At 35.1% G+C, this 10958-nt stretch overlaps 1 pseudogene; it reads right to left on the bottom strand.

The window, feature by feature from the left end:
* Positions 1-339: 339 nt before the first annotated feature.
* LOC111540652 lies at positions 340-8896 on the bottom strand (annotated as a pseudogene).
* Positions 8897-10958: the final 2062 nt, after the last annotated feature.

Here is a 10958-nt window from a genome sequence, read left to right as displayed (position 1 = left end):
TTGCTCAGGGTAGTCTCAAACTCCTGGACTCAAGGGGTCCTTCCACCTTGGCCTCTCAAGTGTTGGGATTACAGATGTGAGCTACTATGCCCATCTATCCTGTAAATCTCCTGAGTGCTCCTTTTTTGAAAAAAATTTTTTTTAATTATTTTATTAAGCATTATATTCAATGTAAAGGCTTTAACCATCATAATCACCATGATAGAATATGTGTGTGTGCGTATAAAAAATACCCATTGAACATGCCATAAGAGGTATAATTATGTTTTGAAATCTATGCAACATGAGATGTAATTACAAATTTTAAAAAAACTAATCAGAAGCATGAAAAACCCTGTTTTAATATGAATCTATTGCTGATTCTGGAATAACTCTCACGTGCATGTCCTTAATCACATTGGACTTCTCCAGTTTTGATTGGAGTAATGTGTGTTCCACAACATCAGTTCCAACTGTCCATCTGAACAGTTTCTTGCTTCAGTTTTGTTAAGCTCTATTTAATCTTAACCAAAGAATCACCATCAGTCATGCTGCTGCACTTTTCTTCCATTTCTAGTTTTACATGTTCTGTCTTCTGTAACCTCAGACAGAAGTCTGTTCCTTTCAATTACTCCACCATTTCTCTGCCGGCTCCTTACGTCACTCAGCTAGGTTTGAGCTGCAGGATATTCTTGAACCATGTGTTCAAGCTGATGGTTGATGTACTTTTCACAGCGACAGGTCTTTTCCAAAGTCTTACTAATTTCTTTTAAAAAATTATTTATGTATTTATTTTACAGGCAAGGTCTTGCTCTGTTGCCCAGGCAGTAGTGCAGTGGTGCAATCATACCTCACTGCAGCCTCAAACTCCTGGACTCAAACAGTCCACCCACCTTAGCCTCCCGAGTAGCTAGGACTGCAGGCATGAGTCACTCCAGTTAACTATTAACTTCGTTATGGAGTTTGTCAAAAAATCCCTTGCTCTCTTTTAGAGAAGATCCAATTCCACTTTTGTGCTGGTGCATTTGGTCAACATGGATTCTCTGATCCGCTGCACTTTTCTGCAGTATTTGGCTGCAGAAAGAAGCACTTGCTTCTTGTTGCAAATTCTAACAAGGAGTGGTAGCCCTTGGCTTCCACTCTGCAATGACAGGAGACCATAAAAAAAGAACAAAAGTCATGCCCAGCTAGATTGTTGTTTGCATATGATGGCAACAGAAAGACATTCTCTTATATGTATGGCTCAGAAAGTATACCACTCAAATATTCATTTTTTTCTTAAGCTCATGTTCATTGAATATTTTAACATCTAGGAGTTATCAGTATAGATACACCGTATGTAAAATGTGATTATTCCTAAAGAAAATTGGGCTATAGATACAATTGTTAGAGGGTTAAGGGAACCAAGGAAGAGGAATATGGGTGTACATATTATGGATAAAAACCCAAATATCCTTAATAAAAAATTTCTCAAAGAGGTGTCTCAGCCCAATGAGAGATGCATCCAAATAAACAATAAAATAAAGGAGAAATGATAGTAAAAAAGGAATTGGGATGAGTACCAAAGGCAGTTCAACAGTGAGTTCAATTTAAATAATAGAATCGCTGATGCAAACTTAATGCAACTATCAACAAATTTTGAGATGTATATTTTCAAATATTGAAGATAAACATCAATAGAATTTAAAACAATATAGCAACATAAGGATTTAAACATTTACAATAGTTATATGAAATTGAATATGAGGGAATTTGGTTTTGTATTTTGTATTATTTATTTATTTATTTTATATTATTTTTATTTTTTCAGGCACAGTCTCACTCTGTTGCCTAGGCTGGAGTACAGTGGTATGATCTCAATTCACTGCAACCTCTGCCTCATGGGTTCAAGCAATTCTCCTGCCTCAGTCTCCCAAGTAACTGGGATTATAGGTACATGCCACCACGCCCAGCTAATTTTCATACTGTCAGCAGAGACGAGGTTTCACCATGTTGGCCAGGCTGGTCTTGAACTCCTGACCTCAAGTGATCTGCCTGCCTTGGCCTCCCAAAGTGCTGTGATTACAGGCATGAGCCACTGTGCCTGGCCATCTTTCATATTTTTTAAGCACTGTTGGTAAACAGATAAATCTATATAATGCAAAGATTCATGTGTAAGAATGGTCTTTAAATTCTTGCTTATGATGGCAAAAATATAGATCAATCATCTTTGTTCTCATCCCTTCATCTGTCTACCCTGTTTCTCTGAAAACTAATTGTATTTTCTGCAATGTTGCTTCTTTTCTTATGAAGACTTTTTAAAAAGCCCATTGCATTTTTAGTTTATTAAATCTTCCTTTTCTCATTCAACCGCTTTTAAATTTTGTCCTTTTTTCAAAAAGATTACTGTCCATTGTCTCAGTTTATAGATTTGCCTCTGATCTTTCCTCTGTTACTTCTTTCCTTTTTTTTTTTTTTTTTTTTTTTTTTTGAGATGGAGTTTCTCTCTTGTTGCCCAGGCTGGAGTGCAATGGCATGATCTCGGCTCACTACAACCTCTGCCTCCTGGGTTCAAGTGATTCTCCTGCCTCAGCCTCCTGAGTAGCTGGGATTACAGGTGCCCACGACCATGCCTGGCTAATTTGTTGTATTTTTAGTAGAGACGGGTTTTCATCATATTGGCCAGGCTGGTCTCGAACTTCTGACCTCAGGTGAACCACTTGGCCTCCCAAAGTGCAGGGATTACAGGCATGAGCCACTGCGCCTGGTCTCCTCTGTTATTTCTTAAGAGCAGGTTCTCTTGACTTTTTCCACAACATGGCTCCATTTGCCCTAAAACTATTAGAAATCTCTTGTGTGTTGTGACAGGTCAATGGCACCCTTCCATAGTTTCTAGTACTGATGCTGGGGTTAAACTATTCTTGAATTTCAATAGGAAGATGTTAATTGAGGATTTAGACAGCTATGCTCATGCTGCCATCCTAACCAGGAAATGCTCTTTGAATTGCGCTATATATAGTATTGATAACAGTGTGATGACTACAGCAGCAGGGTGAATAACAGACAAGAGGGATGTCCAGATCTTAGACAGAGGACCTATTTATGAAGATATAAAAAAATTCTAGGAAAAAGAAGAAAATGAGGGTCCAAACTAAACCTACTTCAACAAAATGGAGAACAGAGGGTAATTTGAAAATTATTTAATTGGTCCTAATTACAAACATGGTGGTTTATTTATGTAGGGATTGAGAGAGAAAAATGACAGAAAGAGAATTTTTCACAATATCTACCTTGGATGACTGGGCTAAGGATAGATTGCTAACTGAGACAGGAAATAGATGACGAATATCAGAATTCTGACATTTGGACAATAATTTCAGTTGGAACTTACAGAGTTTGAGTTATTTAAAAGAAAAGTAGGTGGAAATGCCAAGTGAACGATTCAAAATATAAAACTGGATCTCAAGTTTGGAGATGGATATACAGATTTGAGCATTACTGATGGACTGCAGTTAAAACCAGAAAGAAGGGAGAATAGGCTGAGGGTAGAACCCAGGACACGAGTATTTAAGAAGTGGTTAGAAGAAAATCTAGCGATGGAGGCTGAGAAGGAACAATTTAATAATTAGAATTAGGCTGCGAGAGTGCAGCGTCGCAAAAGCCAAATTAGGAGAAAGTTTCAAAAGGAAAGAATAGCTAAAGCATCAAAGGGACCAGAACCATCACAGGAGGGGGTTGAAGAGTGGCCATGGGAGATGATGATTCTGTCATTAGCAATCTTACAGAGAGCTGGATCACCGGACTGTTGGATGGAATCTGTTGGAATATTGTAGTGACTTTAGGAGTTAGCAAAAGCTGAAGAAGTTTGGCTGAAAAAGGAAAGGAAGACATATCTTTCAATTACCTATGAAATATTTCCTTGCCTTTTTTTTCAACTTTATGTAAATCTTTATTAAAGTGAAAATTCAGAAAAGTCCCAAATGTGCAAGTCAGCGAATGCTCACAAAGCAAATACACTCATGTACACTCCTGTGACCCACACACAGTCAAGAAACACACTGCCAGACTCTCAAAAGCCACTTTTGTGATCCCTTCGTTCACTGCCCAGCCCCCATCTCTACCAAGAGTAACCACTGTCTTGACTTTTAACACGATAAGTCAACTTGTTGTCTGTACTTCTCAGTCTTTTGAAATAAAACTTAACTAAGGTAATTTAATATTTTTTCAACAACTTAAGATCATTATTATGAATATTAATTACAGGATGAGGCAGTAGTAGCCTTATCAGCCTTGTAGTCCTAGATTCTGGCAGAGGACCTGAAACATAATGGATGCTACCAAATTAGTTGAGTGAAAGAATGGATCTTTATAATCCATTCCCATGCTACTTCCACTTTTTATTTATCTTGCTACTTCCCAGTTTTTTTAATTATTTTTATTTTATTTATTTATTTATTTATTTATTTATTTATTTATTTATTTATTTATTTTGAGACAGAGTCTCGCACTGTTTCCCAGGCTGGAGCGCAGTGGTGCGATCTCTGCTCGCTGCAAGCTCCACCTCGGGGGTTCACGCTATTCTCCTGCCTCAGCCTCCCGAGTAACCAGGACTACAGGCGCCCGCCACCACGCCCGGCTAATTTTTGTATTTTTAGTAGAGACGGGGTTTCACCATGTTAGCCAGAATGGTCTCCATCTCCTGACCTCGTGATCTACCAGCCTTGGCCTCCCAAAGTGCTGGAATTACAGGCGTGAGCCACCGCTCCTGGCCGCTACATCCCACTTTTTAAAATAAGACCTTCTCAAGGCCATTGCAAGTGCTTTGGATTGAAAAAACTAGCTAAAGAATTTACTTTCTCCTAGAGTATGCACATATTGGCAAGAAAAATGCAACACCAAAACAAGAATCAGAACTGTTCATTTATATCTGAGAAATACTTTTTAGCTTGACCCTTCCTTCATTATTTTTATCACATCCCCCTCTTTATTTCTAGTGCTGTTCAGGACTGCCTCCTAACAATCTTCCTGAATTGGCAATTCTGCAGTTAATTAGCCAAATCCCTGACTCATTTTTCTCCTCTAAGCTCTTGTATAGCTTTAATACATGCAGTTGTTGTTATTAATAGCAAGATCCTTAAGAACTAAAACTTATTTTATTCCTTAAACCATGGAGATAGACCCTAAAATCATATAGCTCTGTATGCAACTCCAAAATATTTTTATATTTTTGTTATAAAATAAATTCATTTGTAGTGAAAACCAGCTGAGTGAAAATGTGATTAAAAATCAACTGTCATTGATTTCATATGACTCTGTTAATTGTCTGCTATTCCTTCTGCATATTCTCCATTCTATTTAATTTGCTCTGATACTATTAAAATATTATCCTCAAGGAAACTTACAGGGATTCAAACATTTAAGATTAAAACCATAAGTGAAAACTGCTTCTTTGCCCATACTCTCCATGCGTGTTCCTAACAAAAGCAAAGATTAAATCAAATCCTTTCTTGCATTTGGATAGCGCATTTAACTCACTCTGCCTGAACAATACGTCCATTATGACAAAGTACCACAATTACTTCTATGAAGAGGTATAGAGATGAAGGGTTTTTTTTTCTGTTCAGAAAAAGAAACTACATTTTTTTGTAAAACCTTGGTTGTGTGGTTATATCAAAAGCTAATTTGTAAACCTAAGAGACTCTGTTATCAAAAACAAAGTAAAATATTCTTGTTATAAAGTGTGATTTTTGCTATAATGAGCTATAAATAACAAAAAATTCAGATATGAAACATTCCACAGCTCTAGGAAGAATAGAATTTTTGAATCGTAAATATTTTATATGGGAGAATACCAACTGATAGTTCTAGGTATTCTAAACTAGAGTATGTATTATTTAAACCCCATCTAATTTATATAGAAAACAGATATAACTAATGATTTAAGCAAAGGTAAAGCACAACATTCAAGAAATATAAAAGGGAAAGAGCAGAAAAGGCAATTCGGTTGTACCAGAAGGCCTGGCCTCAGGATAGCTATTAACTTAAGAAAAAAAAAAAAAAAAGTAGCTTTGACCTTCGTAGTCAAGCCAAAAGATACATGGGTTTTTTAGTTACATGGGTTTTTAAAATATAATAAAAATAATCATACTAGTTAGGAAAACTTCTTCCTAATGTTAAACTCTAAAACAGGTTAGTTGTATGGATCTTCATGTTGAGCATACAAGACAAAATAATATTTTTAAAAATAACTATCTTATAAAAGTTTCAAAAATATTAAGGGCATTATGGAAGTTTATATCACAGCATATCAATGTAAGTTGTGGTACTTTCAAGGCAAATATAAACTTTGGTTTATTAACTGGGTTTTCATTGTTTCAAGCCAATTTCAAAATACTGACATTCAGTATCTTTAAACAGCTTTACATTCACAAAACTTTTTTTAAGAAGCAAAAATTCAAAGGTAAGGAGAGCTAAGAAGGAAAGAACAAGGAATTGATGTTAATATTTACTGAACAGCTTCTCAGGCTGAGCAATGCTACATTAGTCACACAACAATTCATTTGTGTTGACTACAAGGTCTTTGTTGCAGTCTATATTTTTGGCTACCTTTTTCTGCATTTATGAAGTATGAAGAGGCTGAGTAAAAAATTATTCTAAATATGTAAGAATCTCTACAGCAAAAATAAGACCTGTGTTTCTTAGTCTCCTAGTTTTTCCACAGAACAGCCTTTTGGTCTCTTCAAACTTGTGGTTTTATTATATATAATAATTTCAAATGTTTTTATCAACACAACAAGCGTTTGACATTTACAACTTGGGCAAAATACTAGACATTTGTTTCTGAACAAATGGAGACCTATATCTAATTATTCAACATTTTCCTCTTTTATTCAAATTATTCCTCTTTTGAAAAATGGTTTTATACATAAATTTAAAAATTATTTTTGTGAAAAAAATTTTATTAATGAAAGAAGGTATAGAAGGTTGAATGTTTTCTTCCTTACATAATGTTTTTTATTTCCTTATTGTCTTGTTGTTTCATCATACATTTTCTACATGTTTTACTTTCATCACAAGTTACTACAACAGAATTCAAAAATAGAAGATTCTTAAGCCGAAAACATTGCAGAAGAATGAGAAATGGTACTTATTAACTGCCTACAGTGCTGCAAACTTCTGGCAATTAATTTCAATTAAGTTATTTACAAGGTGTGCCACTGCTAACCTTGTGCCCAGATGTTTCAGTTGGCAACATGTGATGGCCACCAATGTAGTCAATTTCAGCAACAATCACTCATTGATGGAATTTTCACACTGAATTCACAGCACCTTCATAACATTAGTACATGATGTCATCACCCTTTGCCTCATCATAACCATAAAAATGCCAATACGAGTTGCAACAAATTACTGCGAGCAATTGCTTAGTTCTAGAGATGTTGTAGTGAACACCTGGGCTGGCTCAGAATCTAGCAGCTTTCAAAGTTTCGTTACCAGATGTTTGTGGAACAACTTATGCATGTATGGAAAACGTACTTTTTTTTTCATTTGCATGAACGATTACCAGACCTTTGGAAGTAGTGGAAACATATGTTTTATGAAAAAAGAAAGTTAATAAGAGTTTATTAGGGAAATATTTTTATTTAAATCAGCATAGTTGGTCTTAAACATTGTTAATTGAACTGCAGAATCATGCTTGTATGCAATTATCTGTTTATGTAGTAAAATACATCCTCACAAATTAAGCAGTATTGTGATCATAACTTTCTTGGGTGAAGAAAAGAAGTTATGAAAGTTTTAATAATACTAAATTTTTTAAACCAGCTTTTAAAATATCTGATTTTGTTTAATGATTTTGTATATTTTCAGAATAATATTTATTATATAATTATGTCTTTCTTTTCTTGACTATACTACATCCTCTTAAAAAAGACAAGGACTATTTAAAATTGTCTTTATATGTTTCTTTTTACTATTAATTTAACATAATATTGACTTTTACTACATTTTAGGAAAATTGCACTTCGTGATTCAGACAATAAATGTTATTAGGAAAACACTTCTCCGTGTCATTTCAAAATATATTTTCTACCCATAATGAAAATATGAATTGGAAGAAAATCATTACTAATTTTTGATCTATTTCTTACGGTATTCTTATTTTTAATTTAAGGAAAATGATTTAATTTAAGCATGATTCTTAGTTTTTTAATTAACTGAAATGCTAGTCCTATGAAAATAGACAGGACTTCCATTTTTTAAACTATTGTTCCCGTTGAAATTCATTTTATTTTATATAAGGAGGTGAAATGGACCACATTTTCCTCCTTCCGGGCAACTGAAAAAAGTTGTTGAAACTATTAACAGCTGTAACGTAATGGTTAGATTTGGAGTGATTTCATTTAGTTCAAAAGAACTCTAAATTTATCCAGGTGTTAAAGTTTTGTTAAGTCCCAGGTAAAATAAAAAGATATTCTAGTAGAGATGCATTTTAAAATTTGATGAATACATTATGTTCATAAAGTCCAAAGCATAAGATATTTCTGTTACTTACTAAATGAACAGGTAAGTGACTATTAAAACAAGAAAACCCCACAAAAACTCCTATCTTAAGAAGCAACACCTTTAATGAGAATTGAAAATTACACATACCATTAAAACAGACCTGTTCACTATCAAGATATAAGCTGAAGTGTCCAAAGCAAACACACGTTAATAGGATGGATAGTAAATTTGGAGTGAAAAATCTCTTTGCAGCTTTAGCACTTACAAACTGGATACACATCTCTCTTTGCATGGGTAGGAAGCTCACAGCGACCCTGGGGTGCTGCCCTGATGATTTAGTTCACCTTTCCTTCTTCAGACTTCCAGGAATCCTTCCATATCTCCAGGGATCCATTATGAGCTGCTGAGTGGCATTGCACACTGAGGAGTCCATATTTTCTCATTTCTTGTTTGTTATAAGACTTGGGCCCAAGAGGGTGTGAAAGAATGCCAGTGAATGTAGTCTCCCGTGTTTTATTAAGAAAATGTAAATGTCTCACTGTTGCATTTTTTACCCGAAATGATCCTGAAAGTTTAATATTGACCCAAAGGCAAAGTAACAGAGTACTTCTTAGTGCCTATGTTAAAAAGGAGCTGCAATTTGTTTTCAGTCCTTGGGACATTTTTACACTCCCATTAAATAAAATAAATAATCACAAAGGAAATTAAACCACAAAGGAAATATGTTAAAGCCATGTTAAGCGCCTGACCTAAATATATAAAACAAAGGAAATACATGGTTGTGGTTAGAATTTGGTCTTTAAGGCTATTGCATTTGCAGCACATAGTAACATGGTAACAATACGTTAGGGAGACTCTTAAGCTGTATTTATTCAAAGCAACGTACTTGGAAGAGGAGTGAAAGATTCTACAGAATTATCCCAATGTTTTATTCATTTGAGATAAAACTGCTAATTTTTAAAAAGTGTTAGTATTATTGGCAATTTGAGAATGCTTACTAATTATATTTTATGTCTCTTCTATATGCAAATATAATTCCACTGAAAAAAAGTTGAACATCCATGGTTAGTGTCAAAAGACAAAATTATAACAAACATAGTTCAAATTTGCTTTAATTTGCAATTCTAGAATCAGGCAACACTTCATTCTACAAAACGGAATGAGCGTTCCAATGAGCTGAGCAGGAGAGTTTGGCTTTATGGGCAGAAAATAGCTGAAGAAAGCAGAAACAGAGCAAAAAGGGATTGATCATTTCAGTTACTTTCCTTATAAAGGTTAAAGCAGTGGGGACTCCCTTATCATGCCTGCTAAAATGGGCCTCTTTGGGAGATTTAGCCATTAAATCTCTCTCTCCTGGTTTTTCAGAAGATCAGATAAACAACTTAGTTTTGACTTGATGGTGTGGAACTTCAGCATCACTAACTCCAGGTTACTTTGCCGTTGGGCCTAATGCAGGAGCTCAGCCCAAACCAATGGCCCCTGTAAATTTTATTTAATATTAGTGCAAGTCTCCCATGTCAGTACCTTGCGAAGCTCTTGTCTCCACAGGCAATCTGTTCAAAATGAATGCATATTGTGCCTGCTCCAAGGAGCTAATGGAGGAAGGAGAGTTCTGCTATCCCGTTGGCATCAATCTTAGAGAAATTTATAAATGTGTCTTGGGAAGTTTGTTTTTGTTGAAATTGTACTTTGATAATATTTTAAAGTTTCCTAACTCTTTGCAAAGATTTTTTATATGCGTTTTCTGATTTAATTGCATTTCAGTTTTTCTCTGCAGATTCAGATGAGCTGATTATTTTGGGAGGATTAAGCACCAAAAACAACTAGGAAAATTACATCTAGACTAGAAGAAAGGAAAATTGAGCTCTTTGTTTGAGTTCTAATTTATATTATTATTAAATTTGGCCCTTATTTGAAGGTACCCTTAAAAACAGCATCAAACTAAGCAGGAGTCTAATGGTTTAATGCGATGTGTATGAAATTGGAGAGCTATCCTATGTAGAAAGAAGCCACAATGCTAGATTGTGATTGTGATGTTCCCTGGGTTGTGCTTTAGTATACACTCACAAACCTTCACTCGACAGCTGTTAAAGTCCTGAGAGACAACCCATACAGCAGCTCAGGGACAAAATTAGACTTTGGAGTTTCCTGTTCCTTAATTAAATTTAAACTGCTTTCTGCAGTGACAGGGCTCCAATTAGAAGACAAGTTCAAAGAAAAATCTAACATAGTTACCTGTGGCTATATCATAAGCTTTAATGCAGCCCAGGGTTTGGAGAGTACAATCTTAAGTGAGCCTTCTGGATCTACCTTAACAGTGACAAATTTAATTCACATAAATCATGAAGCCCAGAGGGAAAGTTTCTTTTCTGTGTTGTGTTTATTCCTAAGTGGTCTAATCCACATATATGAATCACACATAAATGCAGTGCTTGCTTGGGAAGACTATTTCCCTTTGTTCAACATGAAGTGTACTTCCCACAAAAGCCATCCAC

Source organism: Piliocolobus tephrosceles, chromosome 10 (assembly GCF_002776525.5).
Source record: "Piliocolobus tephrosceles isolate RC106 chromosome 10, ASM277652v3, whole genome shotgun sequence".
Classification (NCBI taxonomy): Eukaryota; Metazoa; Chordata; class Mammalia; order Primates; family Cercopithecidae; genus Piliocolobus; species Piliocolobus tephrosceles.
The sequence above is the reverse complement of the archived record's forward strand: the minus strand, read 5'-3'. Positions and strand labels throughout refer to the sequence as shown.